The following is a 12345-nucleotide window of genomic DNA, read 5'->3' on the forward strand; positions in this document are numbered from 1 at the left end:
TCATTTAAATTGTTTGAACCACAAAGCCGTAGTGGAACACGCTAGGGGGCGGGGTTACCTTCACAAAGGCACCCAGGTGAGCACCCAGGTGGGGGGGGAGGGGGGGCTCTTCAGAGAACTGGCTGGGATCTACGCTCCTCTCCAAGTTGAGAACTTCTTCGAGGAGATGGAGGAGAAACTCTTCAATCCACCCGGGCTCTGCATGACCAATCTACCACACCTGTGTTTACACTTAACGTAGAGTGTTTATTTTTTTTAAGTGCTTTTCTTTCAATTTGAACTAGAAAGAAATATAAAAGACAAGAGGGACTTCTGATCTGCAGATAGGGGGGTCGTCTCTATGCATATTGGGGGGGTCGTCTCCCTGCTGATCGGGGGGGTTGTCCCAGCACGCTCTTGGCTGAGGAACTCTTAAACAGTTTTATCTGCCTGTTTTTCTTCCATTGTTTACTCTCTGAGCACCACTGTATTCATTAAGGAGGGTGCGTGTGTTTTTATGAGAGAGCTCCTCCATTTAGAAGGTAAATTACTAATGCGAGGAGAATAACTAGACACTGAAAGCCAAGCTTAAATGCTCCCTGAGAGAGTTTAAACATGACACACCCACACACACACACGCATACATGCACACACACACACTCACACACACACACACGTAATATTAAAGAAGCTCTGTAGAACTGCATCTCCACACTTGGGTTCTTGAGCCATTTTTTCAGTGTAAATTACTTCTGCCCAGGATATAGTGACCACTTCCTGCTCATCCCTCTCTCCCTCTCTCCCTCTCTCCTTCTCTCCCTCTACCTCTCCCTCAACCTCCTCCGTCAGCTCCTACACGTCTCTCCGATGGCGGAGACGAGAGACGAGGTTAATTGCAAACAGAGGAAGGGTCGTCTTTCTAACGCTGCTCCACTCTCGGCGTCTCTGACAGACCCCTGGAAACACCACGGCAGTAATGGCACCATAAACAGGGTGGACGGGTAATTGGACCCATCATCAAGGCGGGACGGCTGACCGGTAACCGTAGAAACATGGTTGTGGTGCGTTTATTCTAGGGTGAGCTGTTTTTATGAATATGGTGGCGCACATGCGCTACAGATCTATTATCTTCTCTCTCTTCTCCTCTTCTCTCTCTTCTCCTCTTCTCTCTCTTCTCCTCTCTTTTCAATCATCTTGTCATCATCCCAACCTTTTACAGTAAGTAAAAAAAACACTTTGGAGCTACTTTTAATCTGTGCTGTGGACATCAGCGCAGTGGACGTTTAGATGTCTACTCCGGCCCTGCAGGACGTTTAGATGTCTACTCCGGCCCTGCAGGACGTTTAGATGTCTACTCCGGCCCTGCAGGACATTTTGATGTTTACTTCGGCCCTGCAGGACGTTTAAATGTCTACTCCGGCCCTGCAGGACGTTTAGATGTCTACTCCGGCCCTGCAGGACGTTTAGATGTCTACTCCGGCCCTGCCGGTGATGGGAGGGACGGTCAAATCTCTTCACGTTTCTTCCTCCCGTACTCATTTCATTTTTAAAGGATAAAATATTTTATATAAGCCTGTGTGCTGTAGTGCTTTGGTGATGATTTGTGAAGTGAAGATGTGGTAAAGATGGTTTCACGTGGTCTTCTCTCTGTGCTCCGAACCTGTTCTCAGACCACTCAACGTTTGAAAGGAAGGAGAAAAAAGACATTTTTGGCTGGTCCTGTGCCCCTCCCCTTGAGGGTGGGCTGCCCCTGTGCCCCTCCCCCTGTGGGCGAGCTTGGCCTGTGCCCCTCCCCCTCAGAGCTGGCTGCCCTGGTGGTCTGCAGGTGAGGGTGATGGAGTATTGGCCCTAGGGGCTGTAATGCTCAGTTTCACTCTGGAGATGGGCTGGGTGATTACAACACTGCTGACGGGGGGAGTGTTGGATAACCACCCGCCGTCACACACACACACACACACACACACACACACACACACACATAGACACACACACACACATAGATACAAAACAGGAATGTCAGTCTCTCACTCTTCACACACACACACACACACACACACACACTCACACTCACACACACATTAACACAGTCATAAAAGGTCAACAACACACATCTTTCTTCCCATCTCCCCATCTCTCTCTCTCTCTCTCTCTCTCTCTCTCTCACTCACACACACACACACACACACACACACAGCAGGAGTGCCTCTGACAACTCTTCCTGACCTCTGCCCTGTCTTTTCTGTCGGGCGGAGGGGACAGACATGTCACACTTCCTGTACCTCGGACAGATCACTCACTGCAGTCAATAGGACAGTGGGGTCAGTCCGTGTGTGTGTGTGTGTGTGTGTGTGTGTGTGTGTGTGTGTGTGTGTGTGTTTGGTCTGTGTCTGGGGGGCAGACATGAGAGAGATGTATTCAGAGAGAGAGAGAGAGAGGGAGAGGTAGAGGGATGAGTGCATGGTGGGTGGTCTTAACCATCGGTCTGGTGTCAGCACTTTTGATTCGTTTTTACCTTCACACACACACACACATGAAAACTGATGCCAAGACAGACACACCCAGATCATTGTGTGTTTATGTGTGCATGTGTGGAGCAAGAGGATTTAGTGTGTGTGTGTGTGGGGGGGGGGGGGGGGGGGGGGCTTTAGTGTGTGTGTGGGAGGGTTAATATGTGTGTGAGTGGGTGAAGGGGTGAGTGTTCTGAGTTTGATGAAACAGTCTGACTCCTGTCTCACACGTCAGCATAAGTTTATTTGGAGGGCATAATGACTCATGTCCCTAGATCAACACACACACACACACACTCCCAAGGTGCAGAGGTTCAAGTCTAATACAGCCTCTTGAAGCTCAAGTGTGTCTGACTTGTGTTTGCACAGCCAGAGGGAAAGAAGGCTCAGCATAAACTTCAGTGAGAGGATTCAAAGTTTCTGTGTGTGTGTGTGTGTGTGTGTGTGTGTGTGTGTGTGTGTGTGTGTGTGTGTGTGTGTGTGTGGCCATGGCCTGACTGGCCGATGGAGAAAATAAAGAAAAGGTTTTCTTTTCCAGAGCTGCGAGCCGTTTTCCTGTTCCTGTGTGACAGGTGAGGGCGGTTGCCCTTGACGACCAGAAGGAAAGGTGTTTCCTTCATTTACATTGTAAAGTGTGTTCCACATAAACATCCAATCAGCATCCAGCGTGAGTTTCAACCAGTATGTCACCTCTGTCATTCCACACCACCACCTCCCGTCCAAATCCAGTCCTGGATTTCGTGGTCGCCACAAAATGCGGATTGAAATCAAAGCCCCAAGGGCCCAATCTCCACCCTCCATCCACCTGGGCCAACCAGTTACACCATGTAGAATAAAGTCCGGGTGATTACGACGTCCAGGACTGGGAACTGGACCGGGGTCCACAGAGTGCGGTGTTAAACTCAACCACTAATTCACACGAGAAACGGAAGTAACAGACTGTAAAGATTTCAATACATTTTAACAAGGCTCACAGTGACAAAAACATTGCATGAAAATGTTTCGGTTCATAACGGTCTTCGTTTAAAGATAATGACTGTTGCCTTCAAGTGCCGCGTTTCCAGCCTCTCCGAGGTGGGCGTGTGTGCCACACTAGGAGATAAACGTGAACTTTAGATAAACACACTGTAGATAACCGCAAGCAGTACACGGCTACTTAACAACTGGAGAATGCTGCGACCTTTTAATCTGCCTGCAATGCCGGAATTCATTTGTGAGGGATTAATTCCACTTGTTGGAGCGAGTCGTGTAGCCAGGGTTCGGGGAGAGCGCGAGAGGTTCGGTGTGCTTGATCGTCACGTTCCGTGGCGCGAGGGAGGAAAGGTCGGCCTCGTTCTGGTCGCGCGCAGCTGTGTTTACCGAGTGATAGCGCTTCAACCAGAAACAAAAGTGCCGTCGCGCCGCAGTTTACGGGAGTCGGTGACTTCTTTGCACAGGTGTTGTGTAGGTAATGCCACTCCTGCTCCTCGAGGAAAACTTAAGTTCCTACCTGATTATGATGATGGGAGAATTTATACAATTTACCATCAGCATAAAACACGCGCACACACAGATCCATTTTGGTTTTGACCTTTTCATAGAAGCCAGATGTTTAATAAATCCTTGTATGGCCATTTAGAGATTATACGTCATATTGTGGTCATTTTTATTTTGTATTTTTATTTATTTTACGTTATTATCGTCATCAGTTCCTCGGAAATGCAGGGAGTTTTACAATCAAAGGTTCACTCTGCCAGTGCAGACGCTGCGTGTCCTGCCTCAGTTAATTATGCACGGCCATCAACCACGACTTTAATTAAAGGTCATCACCACAAAATGGTAGAAAATGTCAGGCGCCCGCTCTCGTGGCCCACCATAGATTGAACCGGGCTGTACGGTGCGAGGGAATTTCACTCCTGAAGGCTACACAGTACAGCACACTATGTCTGTATCGACCCGCAGAAAAGAAATATATACGCAGCCGAAATTAAAATCATGTGGGGAGAGAGAAGGCGAGAGACGCAGGCCGTTACATCCGGCCCCCTCCATTAAGGTTGTTCGGACGAATAATGTCGGACGAAGTCGTTTCGCGCGGGACGAAACTCACGCATAAGTCTCGCGGACAGCGTAATTGTTCTGAGGTGCCGGCGGCCATTTTGGGTGGAGGGTGAGCGAGAGTGATGTCCACGTCCGCTACAGCAGCAGAGGCGGCGGGAACGACAATGACAACGGCGGCACGGAGGGGAGGTTTCAGTGTAAAAGGGGTTTAATTTCAGATTCGTATCAGACTGCTGCTTGGCGGGAGGCGGTAATAACCTCCCTCCTCTCACAGGGAAGATAGAGTGGTTGCAGCGTTTAAGGGAGGCAATCTAGATTGACCTCGGCCTCTTAAATGGTTCCGGGAAACAGCGGTAAATAGAGTCGTTTGTACGATTCTACAAAGAGTGACAATACAAATTTTTATTCCAAAAGAGCTGGCTAGTACTATGTTTAAATCTGTTTTCTATTGGTATCGTTCATAAGTGGAGTAGAAGGACTAAATTAGGTTAAATCTTGTTGCTGCTTTTCACTGTCGCTTACAGATACGGTTTTCTCACACAAATGAAAAGTATTTACTATTATAAGAGACTTATGTGCCCTACTTAAAATGGAGTTTGAGTGGGGATTTTACCTGTTGTTGAATGTGTGAATGAAGTTAGTGAATTAATGAATTCTTTGTAAGTCGCGCTGGTTAATAGTGTCTGCTAAATGCCCTAAATGCAAATGTACTGAAGGAATGAAAGAAGCAAGTAAGTCAACCTTTTTTTTTCCTGGGGTTTCTTCAGAAAGACGCAGCAGAGACGAGGAACACAGGAGGCCAGACAACTACAGCTTTCACTGCTTAGAACTTTATTGCTTTACTGTTCTTATTGTGCTCACCAAAGGCAACAACCACCCTCTCCCCAACACACACACACACACCCACACACACACACATGCCAGTGATCAGACAGTAATTTGTGAGCTGTATTCAGAACTAATGTCCCTTGTCTCCTCAGTGGAGGTCTGCAGTGATTCTCCATCCAAGTTGTTTAGCAGCCCTGATGATTATCAACCAGGCCATACGCCCAGCGGAGTTTCCCAACAAAGTCAGCGATGATTCAGACGTTGATTTCAAGCTCTGTCTGGAACACCAAGGGCCACACAGCCCTGTGATATGTGACCTGTCGTTAAGACGAAAGAGTCCCGGAGAACAGTTGCCAGGTTACCCCTCACCTGTTCCTCACCATCGTGTATAGCGGAGACACTGTCTGATGGAGCGTGGTTTACTGTGGAGATGGCCAGCCATGTCCTGAGACCTGTGGTTCGTGCACACACACACACACACACACACACACACACTTATGATGACACATGCCTCTAGAATAAGTGCAGGCCTAGGAAGGTGCATGACCTGCGAGCTCAAGAGGTCTCTTTTGAGGACTTATGAGGTCTTCTGAGGACTTACGAATCTTATGAAGCTATACTATCTGAGGTCTTCTTGCTCAAGATGAGCTCTTGGGGAGAGGATGTGAATGTATTCATAAGGCTTATCCACCATGAGCACTGGTTTAGGGGGGTGCTGATAAAGTCTTGCTTGCCAGCATGAAGGTTTCAGGAGAACTCCCAGTCATCATAAGTGCTTATGTTCAAGTCCTTTCGGTGTTGGCATTCTCAAAGATGGCCGTTGTGATTTCGGCTGACTCAATGCTTGCAAAAATCGCATGTCTGCCCACCGTGTCATGATAACGGAGTCCTGAGAAATCAACTCCATGTTCTCTCTTACTCTGGGATCAAGAGCGCCCCCTGTCTGCATGGACCTTTTGCTTTAGTCAGTGTCCCCTTTATCGATGTGTGTTCGCAACCTTTTGTTGAGCGTGTGGAACAGAAGAGAGCAGTGAGGTGTCTACAGGGGGAGCCGACCAAGCGAAAAAGATCCGTCCTGTGGTCTCGGCATAGAGCAAAACAAAGAGCTGTTTTGTTACACGAAGTCGAAAACCACATGTGAATGCATGAGAGACGGAAAGAGAGAGAGAGGAGAAAGAGGAAAAAGAGGGAAGGGGGAGGAGTGTGTCAGAGGAAGGGGCAGAGAGGCATTTTGGCTTTTTTTTTAAATAACTTTGTCAAAGAGTTTGTCAAACACTTTTTTAACTTTTTCCACGTTAATACATCCCCCTTAACCTGTCCCCCACTCATCCCAAATCCCCTCGAGCTCTGATATGTGAACAAGCAGTGTACACGTCTTATACGGCCCCCGGTCTCTGCTGGAAGATAACACATCATGCATGAGTAGTGACTCATCATCAACAGAGTGTGGGGAGGGAGAGAGAGAGAGAGAGAGAGAGAGGGGGGTCTGGAACATATTCTAGTGTATCTTGGCTGGACATAATTAGATGCTGTCATCCCAGGCAGGGCAGAGTGTGTTTGAGGGAAGTGTAGAGGGAGAAGGAGTGTGTTGGAGGGAACACAGTGTCAAGCTCGTTAGGGTCCTTCTCCCACAGGAAGCTGGAACCCGCCTGCCTCGTACGGCGTCCTGCCTTTCACCAGCGGAACCTCCTGCCGCGCGGGACCGCGGGCCGTGTTCTAGAACCCCGCGCTCGGTCGGTCCGGATGGACCCGACGTTCTAGAACGCTGCGGTCGTGAAGGAAGGCGTTACGAAACACTGATGAGATCCTCGAAAATAGGTTATTATAACAGCTCACCTGAAGACCTCGCTTGCAGAGTCGAGAGGTTCACGGCGGTTTTGCAGCACAGATAACCCGTCACCTTTGTGTGTGAGCCAGGCGTTGGGTCCAAGGATTCTTTACCGAAGCGCTCAGCCGTATTGCTGTCGATATCCCCACCTGCAGAGTTGGTCATGAAGCCTTTCGATGTTCAAAACCAAACTCTTCAGGAGATCAGATTTCTGGGAACACCCATGGCCCGCTTTTGTATGCCTTGTCCAATCACGGCTCTCGCCTCCCGGCACAGGAAGCTTCGGTACCACATAATCCATTGTTTCCGCATCTGGACCTCACTGTTGCAGAAGAGTTTTCATCAAAGGACTCACAGTGATGGTGCTGAGGTGTGAAACTGAGCGTCCTGTGGGGTCGTGGGCCTCGCCAACCTCACCCCCAACACATCTGAGCTCGTTCGTGAGCTAATTGAGTGGAACACTTCAAGTTCACAAGCCACACATGACTGGTATCGACAACCTGCAGACTCTCGAACCAAAACACCCCACTGTAGAATTCACTGCAAGATCCTAACCAGGTTTGGATCTGGACACACACACACGTACACACACACTAGCGCATTGAGCTCCAGGCAAACTTTTTTAAAGGCATCCATCCCAAACAGAAAGAAGCTCGCCACGATGTTGATCTGGTGCTGATGGGTGTTATAATTGGGGGCAAAGTTGATCATTTAAGGCAGTATGTACTGATGTTGTGACTGGGCTGCTATTGATCACTATTGATCACGTGTGTTTGGTAAGTGGACTAGTCAGGCAGACTGAGTGCTCTGTAAAATCCCAGCAAATATGGAGTGTTTTTAAATTGCTCTCTCCCTCTCACTCTTTCTTTCTTCTGTATTCCTTTTCTCTCTTTTTGTCCATCTCTCTAAATGGTAAGGACAACCAGGTTGCCTTTTTCTGTCTGTCCTGCGGTGAAGCTCCTGGCTTTGGCCCTGCCACTGAAGACAAACTTGCATCAGTAGTCTGTAATCAACGATCCCCGAAATAATGAGAGGCTCGATTTGCAAACCTTAAATGGAAAACAAAACCTGTTTATATAGGCATGGTATATTAGATCTCTTTCTGTGTGTGTGTGTGTGTGTGTGTGTGTGTGTTATATTGAATCGTGTTGAAAGATCACTAAACCCAGCTCAACAGCGCTGGAACGAATAGCTGAAAACCACTTTGTCAGAACAGATGAACTCGCATCTCTGTCCACAGCCCTCAAACTCCCAGGAGAGACAGAGAAGGGCTAGAGAGCTGGGGACACTGAGGCGGGGACACAGGAGGAGAAGGGCAGAAAGGGGGGAGGAGTGAGGAGGACATGAAGGGGGCCGAGAGACTCTGAAATCCACACTAGGGTTGGGCTAATAGTGAAGACCCTCCTCCCAGTACACACTAGGGTTGGGCTAATAGTGAAGACCCTCCTCCCAGTACACACTAGGGTTGGGCTAATAGTGAAGACCCTCCTCCCAGTACACTAGGGTTGGGCTAATAGTGAAGACCCTCCTCCCAGTACACACTAGGGTTGGGCTAATAGTGAAGACCCTCCTCCCAGTACACACTAGGGTTGGGCTAATAGTGAAGACCCTCCTCCCAGTACACACTAGGGTTGGGCTAATAGTGAAGACCCTCCTCCCAGTACACACTAGGGTTGGGCTAATAGTGAAGACCCTCCTCCCAGTACACACTAGGGTTGGGCTAATAGTGAAGACCCTCCTCCCAGTACACACTAGGGTTGGGCTAATAGTGAAGACCCTCCTCCCAGTACACACTAGGGTTGGGCTAATAGTGAAGACCCTCCTCCCAGTACACACTAGGGTTGGGCTAATAGTGAAGACCCTCCTCCCAGTACACACTAGGGTTGGGCTAATAGTGAAGACCCTCCTCCCAGTACACTAGGGTTGGGCTAATAGTGAAGACCCTCCTCCCAGTACACTAGGGTTGGGCTAATAGTGAAGACCCTCCTCCCAGTACACTAGGGTTGGGCTAATAGTGAAGACCCTCCTCTCAGTACACACTAGGGTTGGGCTAATAGTGAAGACCCTCCTCCCAGTACACACTAGGGTTGGGCTAATAGTAAAGACCCTCCTCCCAGTACACTAGGGTTGGGCTAATAGTGAAGACCCTCCTCCCAGTACACTAGGGTTGGGCTAATAGTGAAGACCCTCCTCCCAGTACACACTAGGGTTGGGCTAATAGTGAAGACCCTCCTCCCAGTACACTAGGGTTGGGCTAATAGTGAAGACCCTCCTCCCAGTACACTAGGGTTGGGCTAATAGTGAATACCCTCCTCCCAGTACACACTAGGGTTGGGCTAATAGTGAAGACCCTCCTCCCAGTACACTAGGGTTGGGCTAATAGTGAAGACCCTCCTCCCAATGTTTATATTTTGGTTGCAGCCCAATTAGCTGATTAACTAATAGTAATGGATGTATTCGTATAATTCATTGAATAGTCATTATATAGAGTGAACTACTAATAGACCTGATTTATTTCAGCGAACTCAGAGTGGTCGTTTTTTCTGCATGGTCCCAGCACTTGATTCGTCGCTATTTAAATATTTGTTTTCAACCGGGAAAACTGCAGGGGACCAAAACCGGCTTTTGAAAAAGTGGGGGGGGGGTGTCTATAAATTTTTTTGCTGATGCTGGTCCAGCGTGCCGCGTGCCAGTGATTATGCCTCAGTGTGCCAACAGTGGTTACCGACACCTGATATAGATGATATAGATATGTTTATAGTACAATATTGATGATATAGAGATGTTTATAGTACAATATAGATGATATAGAGATGTTTATACTATGATATAGATGATATAGAGATGTTTATAGTACAATATAGATGATATAGAGATGTTTATAGTCTGATATAGATGATATAGAGATGTTTATACTATGATATAGATCAGGGGTCACCAATGGCGGACCGCGGTCCGAATCCGGACCCGAACGCCGTCCTGTCCGGACCCAATCACATTGCCAAAATGCCAAAAATGTTTTTTTATTTTTGAAAACACCCATTTGACTGTCTTCACAGCTTGACGGGTTGGCCACCCCTGATATAGATGATATAGAGATGTTTATAGTACAATATAGGCGATATAGAGATGTTTATAGTATGATATAGATCAGGTATCACCAAATGGCGGACCGCGGTCCGGATCCGGACCCGAACGCCGTCCTGTCCGGACCCAATCACATTCCTGATTAACTGGATACGGACCCAAATGCCAAATAAATTTTAACGGGAGACTATATTTTAAACCGGAGAATTTATTTTCAGACGAGTGTTACGTTCACCACCCATTTGAGTGTTACGTTCGCGCCGCCCCCCCCCGCTCAACAACTTTCGTTCGCCACCGCGGATCCGGACCTAAGGTCTGAGCTATCTGCCAAAAATGGACCGCGGAAAGATTTAATTGATTACCCCTGATATAGATGATATAGAGATGATATAGAGATGTTTATAGTACAATATAGGCGATATAGAGATGTTTAAAATTTGATATAGATGATATAGAGATGATATAGAGATGTTTATAGTACAATATAGATGACATAAAGATGTTTATAGTACAATATAGGTGATGTAGAGATGGTTATAGTACAATATAGGCGATATAGAGATGTTTATAGTAATATAGATGATATAGAGTTGTTTATACTATGATATAGATTATATAAAGATGTTTATAGTACAATATAGGCGATATAGAGATGTTTATAGTAATATAGATGATATAGAGATGTATATACTATGATATAGATGATATAAAGATGTTTATAGTACAATATAGGCGATATAGAGATGGTTATAGTACAATATAGGCGATATAGAGATGTTTATAGTAATATAGATGATATAGAGATGTATATACTATGATATAGATGATATAAAGATGTATATACTATGATATAGATGATATAAAGATGTTTATAGTACAATATAGGCGATATAGAGATGTTTATAGTAATATAGATGATATAGAGATGTATATACTATGATATAGATGATATAAAGATGTTTATAGATATAGAGATGGTTATAGTACAATATAGGCGATATAGAGATGGTTATAGTAATATAGATGATATAGAGATGTTTATACTATGATATAGATGATATAAAGATGTTTATAGTACAATATAGGCGATATAGAGATGGTTATAGTAATATAGATGATATAGAGATGTTTATAGTATGATATAGATGATATAAAGATGTTTATAGTACAATATAGGCGATATAGAGATGGTTATAGTATGATATAGATTATATAGAGATGTTTATAGTACAATATAGGCGATATAGAGATGGTTATAGTATGATATAGATTATATAGAGATGTTTATAGTACAATATAGGCGATATAGAGATGTTTATAGTATGATATAGATTATATAGAGATGTTTATAGTACAATATAGGCGATATAGAGATGGTTATAGTACAATATAGGCGATATAGAGATGTTTATAGTACAATATAGGCGATATAGAGATGTTTATAGTAATATAGATGATATAGAGATGTTTATACTATGATATAGATGATATAAAGATGTTTATAGTACAATATAGGCGATATAGAGATGTTTATACTATGATATAGATGATATAAAGATGTTTATAGTACAATATAGGCGATATAGAGATGGTTATAGTACAATATAGGCGATATAGAGATGGTTATAGTATGATATAGATTATATAGAGATGTTTATAGTACAATATAGGCGATATAAAGATGTTTATAGTACAATATAGGCGATATAGAGATGTTTATAGTGTGATATAGATTATATAGAGATGTTTATAGTACAATATAGGCGATATAGAGATGTTTATAGTACAATATAGGTAGGGTGACCAGATGTCCCACTTTGTGCGGGACAGTCCCGCTATTTCATTACTTTTCACGTGTCCCGCAAATTGAGACATTGTCCCGCATTGTTATAGCCTGCCAGACTCCGGTTTTGAAATGCGTGTTTTTTTTTTTTTTATCAATGTCTGTGTGTGTGGGAAAAGCGGTGATGGCTGTCATCAGGGGTGGGGCGGGCTGAATGCAGGCGTAGGGCACGCCCACCAACACAAACCAGTGCAAATCAGGGGTGGGTTTCCCGAAATGTTCGTAGTGCTAAGTAC

The sequence above is a fragment of the Brachyhypopomus gauderio genome, chromosome 1, assembly GCF_052324685.1.
Source record: "Brachyhypopomus gauderio isolate BG-103 chromosome 1, BGAUD_0.2, whole genome shotgun sequence".
NCBI lineage: Eukaryota > Metazoa > Chordata > Actinopteri > Gymnotiformes > Hypopomidae > Brachyhypopomus > Brachyhypopomus gauderio.